The 17,337-nt window shown below is 42.2% G+C and overlaps 1 pseudogene; it reads left to right on the plus strand.

Annotated features, from left to right (window-relative positions):
• Window positions 1–1,794: 1,794 nt before the first annotated feature.
• On the plus strand, window positions 1,795–2,096 carry LOC102731870 (ataxin-7-like protein 3B; annotated as a pseudogene).
• Window positions 2,097–17,337: the final 15,241 nt, after the last annotated feature.

Consider the following 17,337-nt stretch of genomic DNA (forward strand, 5'->3'; position numbering starts at 1 on the left):
AGGGGAGCGGGAGAGGGAGAAGCAGGCTTCCCGCCGAGCAGGGAGCCCGATGCGGGGCTCGATCCCAGGACCCTGGGATCATGACCTGAGCCGAAGGCAGACACTCAACGACTGAGCCACCCAGGCGCCCCTGCTTATATCTCTATTTTGGCTATACAGAATCTGCTTTGGAGAAAGATCTTTCTCTGACCTAGCTAGAATCTCAGACCCCGTATCTTCTTGGCTAAAGGGATATCAATTTTATATCTATCTTTGAAAATCATGAAATGGAGGAGAATTCAAAAGTTACCTGTGAAAGCACAGAGTGACTTTAATTCAAACTTCAAGTATTTTTGTTCTAGACCTATCATAACCATATTGTAAAATTTCAAGCCTAAAGAAAATTGGCATAAACTACCAATAATCCCACCACAGTATTATTAGCCTTTTGGTATACTGAATTTCCTATGCCTTGTCTTGTCTTTTCTTTTCTCTTTTTTTAACAACTCTTCAAGATAAGGCAGGTGGCTCATGCTTATAGGAGAGTACCAGGTGGGGCGCTCGGGTGGCTCAGTGGATTAAGCATCTGCCTTCAGCTCAGGTCACGATCCCAGGTCCTTGGACTGAGGCCCCATATCTGGCTCCCTGTCCAGCGGGGAGCCTGCTTCTCCCTCTCCCTCTGCCCCTCCCCCCTGCTCGTGCTTGTGCTCATGTGCACAGGCGCGCTTTCTCTCTCTCTCAAATAAATAAATAAAATCTTAAAAAAAAAAAAAAGGAGAGTACCAGGGGCTAGGTCAGATATGGAGAGGCATTACCAAAAGTAGTCTCTGGGTATATTTTGGCAGGAGTAGGGCAGAATCTAAATGAAAACCAAGTCAGAAATACACTTCTAGATTTTTTTTTTTAAAGAGAGAGTGAGCGAGAGAGAGAGAGAGAGAGAGAGAGAGCATGAGCAGGGGGAGGGGCAGAGGGAGAGAGAGAAAGCAGACTCCCCTCTGACACCACCTGGGCAGGTGTTCAACCGACTGAGCCACCCAGGTGCCCCAAGAAATACACGTCTAAAATGAGGAAGTTGGGTGCCTGACTGGCTGGCTGGCTCAATTTGTGGCACACTCAACTCTTGATTTTGGGGTCGTGAGTTCCAGGGGAATGCCCGTTTTTAAGCCTACTTAAAAAAAATTTTTTTAATAAATTAATTAAAAATAAATAAAATGAAGAAGTAAAGGGCAAGAGCGCAAAGGATGAGAGGTTCAAGAGCTAGCCACTGCAAGAGGGCAGTATGCATTGGGATGTCCTTTTACCGGTGCCTACCGTATACTGTGAGCTGAGTATAGTCGCTTACAATGTTGGACTAAATAGCTGTAGTCTTAATTATTTTGGCCCCTTTGCACTTAACCTTAAATCATAAGCATTTCTTCATGACCACTTGTGTTTTCAAGGTTAAGTTCTATTTTTAATAAAATAAAAATTAAAAAATACTATTTTTAAAAAAATAAAAGTTTTAGGGAGCTGCTGGCTGAGGCGCGGAGACCATTTGGCGGTGAGTCCCGGGCCAGCCGGAGCTCAAAGCCCCAGACCCGGGGAGACGCCAGAAGAAACTGAAAGACTTGACCCCCCCGCACCCCGCCCCGGCAGACGCCGCTGGCTGCCCGGCGGACCCCTCCCCGCCCCACCCCCACCCCCGTCCCGGTCCCCCGCCGCCCGAGGACACGGCCCTGACAGGCTTCGAGGCCCGGGCGCGCCCGGAGGAGCCCAACGCGTTGCTGCGGGTGCTGCCGTGAGTGATAAGAGCGCCCTCTGCACAGTGGTTTACCAATGAAAACGGAGGAAACCTCGTTGGCTAACCTGGATACTAACAAGCTAGAGGCCAACTGCTCAGGAGAGATACGTAGACCTAACAGAGGATTCTTGTTTGGGCTTCTGCTTTGAGGGGCACGGGGCACGGGGGAGTGTGGCTACTTCTACCTGCAGTTCACAGAAACTGGTAGTGTGAAGGATTTCGGCATTCAGCCAGTGGAGGACAGGGGAGCGGGCACCCCGCACTTTGCTCCCTTCCTCGAGCATCTGGGAATGGGCCTGATCAGCAGCTACAATGCTCACTCCCAGAATTCCAGTAACTGCAACATGAGAGGGTCAGAGGGTGACCAGGACAATAATATAGACTGGCCCTGTGGTTTGGAGAAGTTAGGTATCTAAGTAGGGGGGGAAAAAAAATCAGACAAAAGTCCCAATTCCCAATGAAGATACTAGCCTTTTTTTTTTTTTTTTTTTAGATTTTATTTATTTATTTGAGAGAGAGAGAGAGTGGGAGAGAGAGCACAAGCAGGGGGAGAGGGGCGGAGAGAGAAGGAGAAGCAGACTCCCCGCTGAGCAGGGAGCCCGATGTGGGGCTCAATCCCACAACCTGAGCCAAAGGCAGACGCTTAACTGACTGAGCCACCCAGGTGCCCTGATCCATCCTAAAGTGGATAATTTAGGAATTAGGATCCTTTTATATTACCTGGAATCAGCTTTAAAACCTTGCGCAGGAGGAGCCATGCATCCTGTGCACTGTACCATGCAGGTTGATCTCTACACCAGGAAGTACTCAAGATCCACCCCCCCATACAGACACCCCCACCCCCCCCCCGTCACTGTCCCCAGTGCACAGGTGAGCAGCTGTGTACCCAGGAATCCTTTGGTTCTTCAGCCTTTCTGGCTGCCTGATACCAAGGGCTTTCTGGATAACTGACAGTTTGGACATAGTTGATGGTCAGGCCTTAATCACTGGTCCTCCGTGGGACTGCTCCTCTGATCTCTGAGCCTCTGAATGCGACTTTTCCAAGACAAATGAAAGTCAGGTATGAGATCTAGATATTAACAATTACAATTTGGGAAAACCAAGAAAAAGAATTACAACCGAATCTGGTAGGGGAAGCTCTGTGATCTTGGCTCCAACAAAAAGGAAAGGTCAAAGCTACCAGTTTTCCAAAGGTCCAGCATTTACAGTGCATGGACTTGGAGACAAGGGCTAACTTTGGTCCAGCATTTACAGTGCATGGACTTGGAGACAAGGGCTAACCTGTTGCTAAATAAAACCCTTTATCTTGCACCCCACCCGATGGCATAGGCTTGGTAAATGGACAACTTGGTTATCCAGGCAGGCTGAGGATTTATTTATGATCCCTTGAGAAGTGGCAAGGGCCTCTGCAACTATGCACAAATCTCTTAAACTGCAAGAATCATATCTGGATATATTATGCTGGAACAGCAGTTTGGTGGGCAGTCATTTTCCTACTGAGTTACTAGTTACCTTGCCATTCCCCGTGTTTGACTTGGTCATTATGCCAGGTCACTACCTACCTCCCATGCCAGGGGTGGGCCTGAATTATAGAAGAGCATAATGGCTGTGCAGGAGACTGATTTGAAAGCTGAGCCCAGAGGGGACCTCTTCCAGCTGCCCTCAATGTTAATGGATTAATACTAGGAGCCAAGGAGCAAGACTGGGCCATCTGTCATCTGGCTGCAGTACCCTATTGAATGCCCCTGTTCCTTCGGTTGGGCAGTCAAAGCTCTGTGATGGTAAACATCTACACTGTCGCCACCTCTGGCCCCTCATGAGGGGGCAGCCCCTTCCAGTCAGTCCCTTTTGGATATTCTTAACAACAAGATCTGACCTTTTGTTTTGTTTGTTTGTTTTTAAAGATATTTATTTGAGAGAGAGAGAGAGAGAGAGAAAGAGCATGCACAAGCAGGGGGAGTGGCAGGAAGAGGGAAAGGGGGAAGCAGACTCCCCGCTGAGCAGGGAGCCTGATGTGGGACTCTATCCCAGGACCCTGGGATCATGACCTAAGTTTAAGGCAAATGCTTAATGGACTGAGCCACCCAGGTGCCCCAAGTTTTTCTTTTTCCTGTTTGTTTTTTCCTTGTTCTTTTAGGAGATCCAGAGAAGAATCTTTCTGGTGGGGTTCCTCTGTTGGGATTAAGATGGGGGAGAGAACATAATTTTTTGTGTATGAAAGACAGTGTAGGGCGCCTGGGTGGCTCAGTCTTTAAGCGTCTGCCTTCAGCTCAGGTCATGATCCCAGGGTCCTGGAATCGAGCCCCGCATCGGGCTCCCCGCTCAGCGGGAAGCCTGCTTCTCCCTCTCCCACTCACCCTGCTTGTGTTCCCTCTCTCGCTATCTCTCCCTCTGTCAAATAAATAAATAAAATCTTAAAAAAAAAGACAGTGTCATGCCTAAGCATTTTCCTGTAGGACTGCCTTGCTAGATGCCTTCATACTATGTCTTACTTCATAAGGAGTTACCTCTTCCCACCTCCACCTGGATATTGCCTCTTAGGACCTAAGCAGAAGACCAGTAAAGGCTGACTGACACACGCAGGGAGGAGTGGGTCCTGATCTATTTTCTCCAACCCTTGCTGTGCATGTATCCTTCCTTATCCCAGAAGGAAGTGTTTGGACTCTATGGACTGATTTGTTAAGGGAACCATAGTAACAGGACCTCAAGACTGTCTATTATTGCATTCTCCCCCTAGAACTGTCTGGTTAGGGTTGAGGTGTAGTTACAGGTTGGTCTTCAAGAATTATGATAACTTTTTAGAAACTTAAACCTTGATAAGGGCTAAAATAATTTTGAGTTATCTGCCCTTGACTTTATAGACATCTCCTTCTAAAGGGATCCAGAGGGAAAGGAGGGTTTAAGTGAAACTCTGGCCTACTTCCAAATAATGTCTAGGAAACAGGTTAAAGGTAAGGTCATGGTCCACTCTTGCTTCAGAGAGGGAGTTCTGATTGTGACATTGCTGTTTCTAATCTTTCTCTTGGTGAGAGGTGGAAGAAGTGGAAAGTAAATTTGAATAACCGTTGGTTCATATTACCTCCCATTACAAACACACCCAGGTGCCCCAGTACTAATTCAATTTTTAAAAATGACTGTAAAAATTAAATAAATAAAATAAAGTAAAAATAAAAGTTTTATGTCATTTAACAATTGTTTTGTAAAATTACTTTTGTAAAATTACTTTCAACTAAAAGATTTATATGTTTGCAAACATTTAGTTCTCTGATTTCTTAAACTTCTAAAACTAAACTTTTATTTTTTTCCAAACATAATAGTATTACATGCTCTTTGCAGAATCTGGAAAATGTAAGAAAACATAAGATGAAAATAACAAGGGACACCTGGGTGGCTCAGTTGGTTAAGCCTCTGCCTTTGGCTCTCAGGTCATGATCCCAGGGTCCTACTCAGCGGGAAGCCTGCTTCTCCCTCTCCCACTCCCCCTGCTTGTGTCTCACTTTCTTTCTCTCTGTCAAATAAATAAATAAAATCTTAAAAAGAAGAAGAAGAAGAAAATAACAATAATAAACCACAACCCCACTATCTTATGATCCCTAATCTAAGCAATTTTTTGGCATATTTCCTTCCAGTCCTTTTTTAAATATGCATTTTAACATAGTTTAGATCACACTTTGTATGTAGTTTTTTACCTGATGTTTTATCTTTTTTCTCCACATCACTAAGAATTTTGTAAATATAGTTTTAGCAGCTCCAAAATATATAAGAAGGTACCTGAATTTTCTTAACCAGTCCCTTATTGTTAGGCATTTAAGTGACTTCTAATTTTTTGCTATTACAAATGATGCCTTTTGCATAAATGTATAAAGCACTATGAGGCCATTTCCTAGGAGAAAATTCTCAATGTGGGACTTCTATATTAAGTAGTGTGAAAATTTTTAAGTTTTTAAATTAAAAAAATTTTTTAAATTAATATATACTGCCAAATTGATTTTTAAAGGGTTTGTCCTAAATTCCACTGCACTGTTATGTGGGAGAGAAAACCAACTAAACATTTCCAAGCTTTAAAAAGGGCAGGCTTCTCAGAATCTCTGAGCAAAGGCTGTAGTAACTACAAATGTAGTTTCCTTCAAAAATTAGATACTGGCTGGTAGCAGAGGAGTCCCAGATTTGGGAAGAAATGGGGACTTCCACGCTTTACTTACTTTGATGTTTCCCAAGAACCTAAGAAACACACCTTTTAAACCACTAAGTACCCCCACCTTGTAAGTCGACAGTGTTTTAGAGAGAGAGTTCCTTAAAGTTAGACAACATCAACAAAACATCTGGCTGGGTATCCAAAATTCCCGGGAGGATATGACCCAAGATCACTTACAACTTTAGGGAGGGTGAAGCTCTCTAGGGGATCCCTGGAGGGATCACCAGTTCTAGCAGACAGTAAATGCAGCTCTGAGTTTTTCTTGTTTGGACAGTCCTTAGTCCAGTTCCAGAATCCTTTCCAAGCCTTAGATCTCTCCCAACTCTCCCCCAGACTTTCACAATCTTGAGAGAAACTCCAAGCTTCCCCTTTGTCTCTCTCGCCCTTGCCGGCTTGCTTGCTCTAACTCAGCCCACCCCCACCCCATCCTCACTCTAATGCTGTGGTTCTCCCTAGCTGTTCTTCCTCTCCAGCACCGCCCCCCAACCCCGCCTTCTCTCTTACCTTCCTGAGTCTCTTTTAAGATTTTCTCTAAACTCTTTTAATGCTATTCTCTTTTTCTCTCTCTCTCCCTCTGTGACTTTGTATAACTTTCTTTCACTCTCTCTGTCCTTCTGGCTTTCTCAAACTTTTCCTCTTCCATGGGGACACAACCGACCTTCACTAGGAGCAGACTCTCTTTATTTTGTCCCCAAATTTCTCTCTCTTGGACTTTTCTATTATCTCCAAATGGCACATACAACATCCTCAATTTTGCAAGAGTTTCTTCCAGCCTCTTTCACATCCAAAACAGCTTTTTTACACCCTGTTAGCAAGTATATACCAAGTATTCTTAGGAATACTCCTAGCACTCTTATCTCTCTAAACCCAAGCATAACATCCTTCTGGTATTTATCCTCATCATTAAGTCCAAGAAAGTATCATTTATATCATGCCCATATTTTCCTCTCTATCCAAATTAGGATACGTGAGCACAAGTTTATAAGCATACTTACCGTTACAACAAGATAGGACATTTCAAATCTGGGCTGTCTTCAAAAATCTGGGACATAATGTTGCTATAAATTCACCTATCCAGAATCTAGCTTTCAAGCAATTTCACAAAGCAAGAACTCTGAACATCCTCAGAGTTGTCAGGAAGTTTGTGTTCGTTATGTTACACTCAGACTAAAAAGAGGTCTTCTCCTCTTTTTGCCCACCCAGGGAGCCAGAATTTTGAGTACACATCAGGTAGGGTCTAGCCATGCAGATTGCTACCTATAGGTCATACATAGAAGGATTTTTTTTTTAACTGGAGACCTTATGAAGGTCTTATAAGGGTTCACTAAGAAAGACTGAACTTGCGCTCTGAAATGAGAGTATACAGTTCACTGCCCATTGACTTACACATAAATCTGTATAAGATCTTCAAAGGCAGTTTAATAGGTTCTGGTTTAGACTTTCAGTTCCTCCTCCATAAAAAAAAAAAAAAAAAAAAAATTAGGGAAAGCTCTTAACTAATGTGAATGCCTCAGGTCTGATTTGGACTTTCTTACTATACTGCCTAAGTTTTGCTGATTCTCTTGTCTGGGACCTTTAATCTAAATCTCCATGGTTGCATTTGCTAAGGGTTCACTTTACATACAGTCTTAATCAATCATATTTCTGAGGAAGTTTGCTTCCTCCAGTAAGTCAGCAAAGCTCTCCTTTCTTATTCCTCATCATCCCCTGAAACTGATGTATCTCTTTGTGAATTAATTTGGCTCTGCCTAGCTCTAGATAATCCTAACTCTTTTTGTCACGTCTTGTCTGTGTTGCAATTTTCTGCCCATTTTTGTCCTCCCCTACAGTAAAGGGAGTATTTTAAACCTTTTTTTGTTTCCAGAGAAGAGCAGCTTGCTGATTGGAGGATCCACATTTAAAATGGACCCCCAGAGACACATGTGTGGCCTGAGACATCCTGTGTAATTCAATAAACATCCACCTCTCCCCCACCCCCACCTTTGCTGGCTACAGCAAGTGGGAGAGTCAGAGGGAAAGGAGTTATTTTTAAGCATTTTGTGCTCAGTCTTGTGCAGACTACATATGCTGTAGAGTTTATGCATGCACTTTGCTCCCAAATGTGACTTTCAACTCTTACTTTACATGCAGTTCCAACAAGTTTGGACATCTAGTTTCTATGTCCATAGCAGATCAAAAACAACTAGTGGATGGGAGTATGGAGGGGGCAGAATAAGAATAGTGGTTAAGAGCACAAATTCTGGAGTCAAACTGTGAGTTTGCATTTTGACACTGCTGCTTCAATGCTGTATGACTTTGAATGATGAACTTGACCCTTTTGCCTCAATTTCCTCATCTGTAAAATGGGAATAATAATGGTACTTATTTCACACAGTTGTCATAAGTATATATAGTTAATATATATAAAGTCACTGCAACAGTAAGGACTATATAAGTTTTAAGAGGAAGAGGCACACAAGGAACAGTTTTTATGAAAAGTAAAGGAAATAACTTATAAAAAATGCCTAGCACAGACCAAAATAGATGCTCATGTGCTCCTTGCCATTTGCTAAACATGCTTTAGGCCTGCATCCTATTAAACCTTTCCAACATGGTGCTTCCTTGGCCTGATAAATCCTATTGCCTTTCTTTGCTGGCAATCTGTTCATTTTGTGTCACCCAACTTAAATGCATTTTACCCTCTGAAGTTTCCCTTGGCTTCTTTGGAGAGAATGAGTCTCTCTCTCTTCTTCAATTCTGCAGCACTTACCCCATCACCTCATTTGATGGTATTGTGTTGTAATTATTTATGAATTTTCTTCCTCACCAGATTTTATGGTCCTCCTCCATGACTGGAGCCACATCTTATTTACACAGCATCTAGCACAATACTTGGCCCGCAATAAATGTTTTGATGAATGGATGAATAATAGCAAACACTTACACAGTGCTTAGTTCTAGGCTCTGTTCCAATGCTTTACAAGTATTAACTCGTTTAATCTTGACAACAATCCTAAGAAGCATTATCTTCTCTAACTTAACAGATAAGGTAAATGACACAAAAGAGATTATGTAATTTGTCTAGGGTGACCTCAGCTATTAATTGTGAAAGCCAAGATTCAAATCTAAGCAGCTGGTGCCAGAGACCAGGCTTTTAACCAACATACTACAATGCCTCCCAGAGAACAAGGGAACAAAATCACGCACAAACTTGGCTTTCCCAAAGGTCTCACTTTATCAGGTTTTGGAATGGCTCATTCATTCATCCAACAAATATTTACATAGTGTTTTCTATGTGTACACCATCATGTTAAACACCTATCTCTAATTGTTCCCTTCTTTTTCTCTCTACCTGACCCCCGCCCCCCACCCCACCGTGCATCTCTACTAGCTCTAGTGTTCTGTAAACTTCTTTCATTTTCTTTCTTTCTTATTTATTTATTTATTTATTTATTTATTTATTTATTTATTTGACAGAGAAATAGAGAGCACAAGTAGGCAGAGCGGCGGGCAGAGGGAGAGGGAGAAGCAGGCTTCCCGCTGAGCAGGGAGCGCGATGCGGGGCTTGATCCCAGGACCCTGGGATCATGACCTGAGCCGAAGGCAGACGCTTAACCGACTGAGCCACCCAGGCGCCGCTTTTTTTTTTTTTTAATTTTTATTTCTTTCAGTTTCTTAGATGTGTTGTGTTCTCTCTCAGCTCTGGATCCATGACTGCCACTTTGCCTGACTAATTCATGCCTATCCTTCACTTCTTAGCTTAAATTACTTCCTTCTGAAAGCCTTCCATTATACCCCTATTAAGGTAGGTACCCCTGCTCTGGGTCCCCTGTGGCACTTTATACTTTTCCTTATCATAGCATTTGTCATACCTACTGTACTTGCCCACTTAGTTGTCTGCCTTCTGTACTGGGCTATAGCTCTGTGAGAGCAAGGACTGAGTCTTATTCAGGTTATCAATGAATCTGCAGCACCTATCCTGATGACCAGCACATAGTAGATGTTTGATAAATATTTGTTGAATCACTGACTGAAGCATGAACAAGACAAAATCTCTATGCTTAAGAAATCTAGTGGGGAAAAAAAGTCTAGAGGGAATACAGAGGAAAAAAAAAACAGATTTCTAATTCTACCTGGGCTAAAATGAGAGAGGGGGGTTCAGCAGAATCTTAAAGAATGAGTGAGAGTTTGTGAAAAGGAAAGGAAAATGTCATATGGAGGTCATAAGTAAGAACTGTACTAGCAATTTCTTGGTTGCCTAAGTGGCTAAACCATTTTTCTGTATGCCCCAAAATAACATTAATCTAAACTTAGTACTACAATTGACTGATCTAATATGAGTTTGGAAGCAATAGGAAATAACTTAAAAGGAAATAAAATTAAATTATTTTTACTCCTGGGGCACCTGGGTGGCTCAGTCAGTTAAGCATCTGCCTTGGGCTCAGGTCATGATTCCAGGATCCTGGGATCGAGTCCCACATCGGCTCCCTGCTCAGCGGGGAGCCTGCTTCTCCCTCTCCCTCTGCTGCTCCCCCTGCTTGCGTTCTCTCTCTCTCTGTCAAATTAACAAATAAATAAAATCTTTTAAAATATTTTTTAAAATTATTTTTACTCCTTAAATACCTCTCCTGTGAATTCCCATGAAAATCTCTTCTTACCTCTATCATCATATTTATCATGCTGCATTGCCATTGTCAAAGTGTCTCTACGCCACCCGATGACCTATGTAAGGCCTGAGATTAAGGTACTTAATTTATCATTTTTTTTAAGTTTTTTTTTATTTATTTGAGAGAGAGAGAGAATGAGCAGTGGGAGGGGCAGAAGGAGAGAGAGAGAGAAGCAGACTTCCTGCTGAGCAGGAAGCTGGACTGGGGGGGCGGGGCTCCATCCCAGGACCCCGGGATCATGACCTGAGCGGAAGGCAGCTGCTTAATCAACTGAGCCACCCAGGTGCCCAAGGATTAAGATACATTAAAGTCTGATTCAATTCTGTATATGTCTAGTACCCAGAACAAAGCCAGTCCCAGGGAGAGGAGCTGTGAATACTCTAGCATGACCATAAAGTCTTATTTTTTTTAAGATTTTATTTATTTATTTGACAGAGAGAGAGAGATTGCAAGTAGGCAGACAGGCAGGCAGAGGGAGAGGGAGAATCAGGCTCTCCACAGAGCAGGGAGCCCCATGTGGGGATTGATCCCAGGACCCTGGGATCATGACCTGAGCCGAAGGCAGATGCTTAACCAACTGAGCCACCCAGGCGCCCCGACCATAAAGTCTTAAATGAGCTGACCCGCAGCACTTTTCAGCTTTGTCTCATGTCCCATACTCAGTGCTCCAGTTATTAGAAACTGAACCTTTCAGTTTCCTGAGCAAAATTGGGCTCCTTAAAGCCTCTGGGCCTTCCCACATGCCAGTGCCACTCCCAGTCTCTTCCCACTCATTTCCCCAGCTCTTCATCTACCTAGCTCCTGCTCATCCTTCAGATTTCAACTTAAACATTACTTTTGAGGGAAGCCTTTCCCAACTCAAAGACAAGATTAGACATTCCTATTACATAGGGTCTTATAATACTCTATATTTCTCATTGTATCATTTATCATACTTGTAAATACTTGATCATCATCTCTCCAGTAGATCTTAAGTTTCATAATTCAGCACTTGGAACAGAGTGTGTTAGATAAGAGGTGCTCAATAAAAATTATTTTGAGGGGTGCCTGGGTGGCTCAGTTGTTAAGCATCTGCCTTTGGCTCAGGTCATGGTCCCAGGGTCCTGGGATCAATCCCCACATGGGACTGCCTGCTCTGCGGGGAGCCTGCTTCTCGCTCTCCCTCTGCTGCTCCCCCTGCTTGTGCTGTCTCTCTTTTTCTGTCAAAAATAATAATATTTTAGGGCACCTGGGTGGCTCAGTTGGTTGAGCGACTGCCTTCGGCTCAGGTCATGATCCTGGAGTCCCTGGATCGAGTCCCGCATCGGGCTCCCTGCTCGGCGAGGAGCCTGCTTCTCCCTCTAACCCTCCCCCCTCTCATGTATTCTCTCTCTCTCTCATTCTCGCTCTCTCAAATAAATAAATAAATCTTTAAAAAAATAATAATAATAAAAATATTTTGAATAAGTTACTCAATAAATGAATAAACTGCTATTTTTTGTTTATAGTATGATTTTAGTGGCTCAGCTTTCAGGAAGCTCTGTATGGTGTTATGATAGATTGGAATCAACTAAATCAAACCAGTGAATCACCATTTAGTATTAGAAGCACTTCCCATTCACCATTAAGAATCAGGATTGTGGGGGCGCCTGGTTGGCTCAGTCCATAGAACATGCGGCTCTTGATATCTGGGTCATGAGTTTGAACCCCACATTGGACGTAAAGCTTACTTAAAAAAAAAAGAAGACAAGAAGAAACTCTCCTTCTTAGCTTACTTTTCCTATACTGGCTTTCAACTCATCTCTTTCTCCAGGTTCTTCTTCCTGGTTCTTCACAGGCTTGCCCTAGCCGACCAGCCCCAGGATTCACCTTTCCTCAGCAGCCTTTCCCAGAGCATGAGAATATGATTGCTCCTAGCTCCAGACCATCTTACTCAGCACCTCTCCAGCTCCTACCAACTTCTGGTAAGCTCTGGCACAAGGCATGGGAATGGGTGGTGTGGAGGAGCCAAAGAAAAGACAGTTCTTGCCCTCAGTGAGCTCCTAGTCTACTGAGGAGACAAAGGATAAATACAAAAAGCAAAATAACATAGCATACTGTATATACTTAAATGCCAAATACTTTATTTTTTTATTTTTTATTTTTTAAAGATTTTATTTTTATTTATTTATTTATTTATTTGAGAGAGAGAGACAAAGACAGTGACAGAGAGCATGAGGGAGATGAGTGAGCATGAGTGGGGAGGAGAGGGAGAAGCAGGCCTCCCACTGAGCAGAGAGCCTGAGGCGAGGACCCCAGGATCATGACCAGCCAAAGGCAGATGCTTAACCGACTGAGCCACCCAAGTGCCCCTTTGCCAAATACTTAAGTGCACAGAGCATTCATGAGGAAGTTCAGAGGAGTCATTATCCTTGAGTCTTCCTTCTTACCACATATCCAATCACTCTCCAAGTCTTGTTGTTGCTAGTTCCTTCTTAGCTCTTCTTTCCCTTTCTTACTATCCCCACTACCATTGCCTTGGTGTAGACTCCATTTACTCTCCTCCGCGTTATTGCCAGTCTCCTGGTTTATGTTCTTGCTTCTATTCTCAATCCCCATTCAATTGTTCTCCATTGTAGCCAGAGTTGGTTTCCTAAAACATGAATCTAACCACAACCCTCACCTGCTGAAACCTTTTAACAGCTTCTCATTACTCTCAGGATACAGTGCAAGCATTCAAGGTCCTTTACAATCTGCCCTCAACTCACATTTTTGACCTTACAGCAAAGACAGGAGCAAGGGGAGGGTAGTTCAAGTTTTGGCTATTGTTCAGTGTCAATCTTTACAAGGGAATAAGGTAAGGCTCATTTTGGCACTGAACTATGTATTTCCTTTTTTTTTTTTTTAAGATTTTATTTTTAGAGCACATGGCTGGCTCAGTCAGTGGAACATGCAGCTCTTGATCTCAGGGTTGTGAGTTCGAGCCCCACATTGAGTATAGAGATTACTTAAATAAGTCTTGATCTCGGGGTTGTGAGTTTGAGCCCCCCGTGGGCTCACAACTGCAAGATGAAGAGTCTCATTCTCTACTTGAGTAAGCCAGCCAGGTGCCCCTAATATTTTGGGGTTTTTTTTTAGGATTTATTTATTCATTTGAGAGAGAGATCATGCACGCACAGTAGAGGGGCAGAGAGAAAGGGAGAGTCCTAAGCAGACTCCGTGCTGAGCACAGAGCCAGATGCGGGGCTTGGTCTCACGACCCTGAGATCATGACCTGAGCCAAAACCAAGAGTCGGACACTTAACCAATTTCCTCACCCAGGCACCCCATATTTCATTTTTAATGAAATATTTCAGATATACAAAAAATTATAGAAAATAATATAATGAATACTGTATTCCCACAACCCAATGAAGAAATGAAACACTACCAATAAAATTAAAGACCCTATATACTTTTCCACAGTTGCCTAATCCTTTTTTCCCCTCCCCTAGCATCCAGAAGTATTCACTGTCATGAATTCAGTGTTTTTCATTCCTATGTATGCTTCTTTTTTTTTACTTAAATTCCAGTTAGTTAACATACAATGTAATATTAGTTTCAGGTGTACAATTTAGTGATTCAGCACTTCCCAGTGCTCATCATAACAAGTGTACCCTTTAATCCCCATCACTTGTTTCACCTATCCATCGACCTACCTCCTCTCTGATAACTATCACTTTGTTCTCTATAGTTAAGAGTCCATTTTTTGATTTGCATCTCTTTCTCTTTTTTCCTCCTATGCTCATTTGTTTTGTTTCTTAAATTCCACATGAGTCTTTCTCTGACTGACTTATTTCTCTTACCATAATGCTCTCTAGCTCTATGTCGTTGCAAATGGCAAGATGTCATTCTTTTTGATAGCTGAGTAATATGCCGTTGTATATGTATATCACATTTTCTTTATCTATTCATTAGTCAGTGACATTTGGGCTCTTTCCATAACTGGCTATTGTAGATAATGCTGCTATAAACATTGGGTTCATGTATCCTTTTGAATTAGTATTTTGTATTCTTTGGGTAAATACCTAGTAGTGGCATTGCTAGATTGTAGGGTAGTTCTATTTTTAACTTTTTGAGGAAACTCCATATTGTTTTCCAGAATGGCTATACCAGTTTGCATTCCCACCAACAGTGTGAGAGGGTTCCCCTTTCTCCGCAGCCTCACCAACACCTGTTGTTTAGTGTGTTGTTGATTTTAGCCATTCTGACAGGTGAGGTAATATCTCATTGTAGTTTTGATTTGTATGTATTTCCCTGCTCATGAGTGATGTTGAGCATCTTTTCATGTGTCTGTTGGCCATCTGTATGTCTTCTTTGGAAAATGTCTATTCATGTCTTCTGTCCATTTTTTAATTGGATTATTTGTTTTGGGGGGGTATTGGGTTTTATAAGTTCTTTATATATTTTGGGTACTAAACCTTTATCAGATATGTCATTTGCAAATATCTTCTCCCATTCCATAGGTTGCCCTATGTATGCTTCTAGTTTTTTTTTTTTTAAGGAATCTTATTTATTTATAAAGTAAGCTTTACACCCAATGTGGGGCTTGAACTCATGACCTCAGGTCAAGAGTCACAGGCTCTTCCAACTGAGCCAGCCAGGAACACTTGCTTCTAGACTTTCAATGCATATTTGTATCCCTGAACAATATATTGTATTATTTTGCATTTTTAAACTCTTTATTTATTTATTTATTTATTATTTATTTTAAGATTTTATTTATTTATTTGAGAGAGAGAGAATGAAAGACAGAGAGCATGAGAGGGAGGAGGGTCAGAGGGAGAAGCAGACTCCCCGCTGAGTGGGGAGCCTGATGCGGAACTCGATCCCGGGACTCCAGGATCGTGACCTGAGCCGAAGGCAGTCACTTAACCAACTGAGCCACCCAGGCGCCCCTTAAACTCTTTATTTTTTTAGATTTTATTTTTAAGTAATCTCTACACCCAATATGGGGCTTGAACTCACAACATCAAGGTTAAGAGTCGCACAGTCCACCGACTGAGCCAGCCAGGAGCCCCATTTTTTAACTCTTTAATTCAAAATAATTTTAAATTTATAGAAGAGTTGCAAAAATAGCAAGCAGTTTTTCTGACTATCTTACTCAGCTATTTGTCATTTTAAATAAAAAAGAAATAGGCAGACAGCATTAAGATTTAAAGAATTCAAGGAATCCAGCATCCTTCTTAAAAAAACTTCTTAATGCTGAAATCCAGCTAATCAAGACATGAATGTAAATAAAGAAAAGAAACTATCATAAAGGATTGATTGTGAAAATGGTATCCATTGAAATCTAGAACTAAGCCTAAACAGCTAGAGGAATTATATTACAAAAGAAAATGTAAACACTATGGATCTTGGCAAAGTAAAAATAATGAGCAGCAAAAATTAGGCAGTACCAGAGAGGAGATGGGGGAAGTGCAATAGTATGAATCACCCCACCATGACAGACAATAATCAGTCAATGTTGTCTAACACTAAAATGAGTAGTTTCGAGGCACCTGGGTGGCTCAGTCAGTTAAGCATCTGATTCTTGATTTCAGATCAGGTTGGGATCTCAGGGTCTTGAGATTGAATTCCATGTCAGGCTCTGTGGTCAGTATGGAGTCTGCTTGAGATTCTCTCTCTCTCTGCCTCTGCCCTCCCCGTGCTTGTGCTCTCTCTCAAAAATAAGTAAAAAAAATAAATAAATAAATAAATAAATAGAATCTTTTAAAAAAGGCATAGTTTAAAAAAATGACAACTCCAGGGGAGCCTGCGTGGCTCAGTCATTTAAGCATCTGCCTTCAGCTCAGGTCATGATTTCAGGGTCCTGGGATGGAGCTGAGCAGGGAGTTTGTCCCCCCCCCCCCAGCTTGTGCGCTCTCTTGTGCACTCATGCTCTCTCTGTCTCTCTGTCTGTCTGTCTCTCTCTCATAAATAAATAAGAGAGAGAGAGACAGACAGAGAGAGCACGAGCAGGGGGAGAGGGAGAAGCAGACTCCCTGCTGAGCTGGGAGCCGGATGTGGGGCTCGATCCTAGGACCTGGAGATCATGATCTGAGCCACCCAGGCACCCCAATAAATAAAATCTTTAAAAAAAAATGACAACTCCAATTATTTTCATAATCTTCTTATAACTATCATTTATCAACTTCTTTTGTTTTTTTAAATTTCCTAAGTTAATTTCTTTTTTTTAAAGATTTTATTTATTTATTTTGATAGAGAAAGAGAGCGAGAGGGGAACACAAGCAGGAGGAGTGGGAGAGGAAGAAGCAGGCTTTCCGCTGAGCAGGGATCCTGATGCGGGGCTTGATCCAGGCACCCCGGGATCAAAGGCAGACGCTTAACAACTGAGCCACCCAGGCGCCCCATCCTAAGTTAATTTCAATAAGACCTTTTTATTAAATCTTCTATTTGAAATATTTTGCCCAGTATGAGCCCTTTGGATTTATTTCATGTGTTGATTATGCTTTGTAAATACATATAGAGATGTCCAAAATGATTTTCATCAAATATTAAAGATGTTATTTTGCGTGTCAGAATTAAAGAGTGATCTATTACTTTCTTCCTTGTGTTTTTTCTGTACTACTTGAATTTTTTATGAGCATGTATTGTTATTTTTTATATCATTTTTTTAAAGGTTTTATTTATTTATTTGACAGAGACACAGGGAGAGAGGGAACACAAGCAGGGGGAGTGAGAGAGGGAGAAGCAGGCTTCCCGCAGAGCAGGGAGCCCGATGTGGGGCTCCATCCCAG

The sequence above is a fragment of the Leptonychotes weddellii genome, chromosome 4 (genome assembly GCF_054177405.1).
Source record: "Leptonychotes weddellii isolate Sample4059 chromosome 4, ASM5417740v2, whole genome shotgun sequence".
Taxonomy (NCBI): domain Eukaryota; kingdom Metazoa; phylum Chordata; class Mammalia; order Carnivora; family Phocidae; genus Leptonychotes; species Leptonychotes weddellii.